The sequence below is a fragment of the Dipodomys ordii genome, unplaced genomic scaffold, assembly GCF_000151885.1.
Source record: "Dipodomys ordii isolate 6190 unplaced genomic scaffold, Dord_2.0 Scaffold13, whole genome shotgun sequence".
In the NCBI taxonomy this organism is placed as follows: Eukaryota; Metazoa; Chordata; class Mammalia; order Rodentia; family Heteromyidae; genus Dipodomys; species Dipodomys ordii.
The window spans coordinates 24,152,943-24,154,575 of NW_012267229.1; the positions used below are offsets into that span (position 1 = coordinate 24,152,943).

The 1,633-nt window shown below is 60.6% G+C and overlaps 1 protein-coding gene across 1 annotated transcript in view; it reads right to left on the minus strand.

Moving 5' to 3' along the window:
- Positions 1-1,633, minus strand: part of Cdh22 (cadherin 22, type 2) — a gene marked incomplete at its 5' end in the record, with an annotated part of 68,005 nt that overhangs the window by 44,949 nt on the left and 21,423 nt on the right. The gene's annotated exons all lie outside the window — the stretch shown is intronic.

The following is a 1,633-nucleotide window of genomic DNA, read 5'->3' on the forward strand; positions in this document are numbered from 1 at the left end:
TCCGCATCCGAGGCTATCACCTGCATCACTGACGTGCCTGGGCCCGGGGGACCAAGCGGGACAGTGGTCATCTGGGGCTGGGAGGCTCGTCCTCTGCATCCGTGGGTCTGCGGGACTCTCCACCGTGGACGCCCCGCGGCTCCACGCACCCCCCCCCCCGCTCGGCCCCAGCCTGTTTCCTGACCCGGCCCCTGCGAGGACTCGGGTGCACATCTCTCGCGGGGCTTCCCAGCTGTGGGGCTCTCTGGCAAGGAAAGGCAGTGGCTCTGCCCCTTGCTTTCCTCTTCTGTCCGATGGGGATGGTTCTAGTCCTCGGTCAGCGGGGTGAGGGACATGAGCAGAGGGGGGGGATGGCAGCCATCCCGAGCAAGTTCAGGTCAGAGTGAGTGGCCTGGCTGGAAAGCGTGCGCTGGCCCTCGGCCCACAGGACCCTCCCCGCTCCAGCCCCTCTGCGGTCCTCCGGGGCTGGTCTCCCTGCCCCTCCGTGGCAGAAGGGACAGCCAGAGGGCCGCGTCCATCCCGGTTTTGCCTCTGAAAAGTAGTTGGCTGTGGGCCCGGGTTCCTGCTCACCCCTCCTCCTGGCGCCCAGACAGTCCCCCTCTGGGCACGCGCGCGTGCGCACACACACACAAACACACACACACACTTCTCATGCACTGCACGTAGGCTGCCGGGGAGAGTATAAATTGGATAAAAGTCCATCAAACAGCGGCAATTAAGTTATTGATTTTCGACGCTGCCTCATTAAACCGGGAGCTTCTCTCGGCCTGTCCCAGAGATGGCTCTAATTTGACATCATGTTCAATTTGACGAAAGCAGGGCTTGGGACGTGAGGCTGGCCTGAGTGGGGGAGGGATCTGGTGGAGGGGCCGGCAGAGCCTTATGGGCCACCCAAATCTTTCCAGACAGAAAAGGGAGGTGGACCATCCAGAGAGCTCAAAGGAGGAGAGGGACACCCTTGCTTCCAGGAGGTGCCCTCTGCTGGGTGCCCTCCCCGGGCTGGGCTGGAATTGTCGGGGCTCACAGAACAGCTCGCTGGGAGGTGAGGCCAGTTCACTGCGTGGCTAATGAGCGAGTGTGGAAGTGCTACTGCAGCAGTTCTGCTAAGCCCAGCCCACCGCCCGCCTCTCCCGCCTCCAGCCTGGGGCTCTCCATCATTCCAGACAGACACATGTATTTATTTTTTCACTCCTTTGCATTCCTCATTTTCCTCTCTGGGTCCCCCTCCCAGCCGGAACCTCCTAGGCTGGCCCTGCAATGCGCCTCTCTGGCAGCTCCAGCTCCTCGGCTGGAGTCAGAAGCTAGAAGAGGGGGAGCAGGCCCCCCTCCCTGTTGCTGGCACCCAGGGACTTCTGCTCAGGGCCCAGGGAACAGCCCCAGCTGCCCCCACGGCTGCACAAAGAAGGGAAAGGCAGGAACTTTGTTGAGCATCCACTGTGTAGGGGAGTCACTGACTCTTAAATCCATCCATTCAAGGCAGGCTCCAGTCACAGTTGTAATTCTAGCTACCCAGGAGGCTGAGATCTGAGGATCGTAGTTTGAAGAAAGCCTGAGTAGTGACGTTTGTGAGTCTCTTATCTCCAATTAACCACCAGAAAGCTGGAAGTGGCAAGTGAGAGCACTAGCCTTGAGC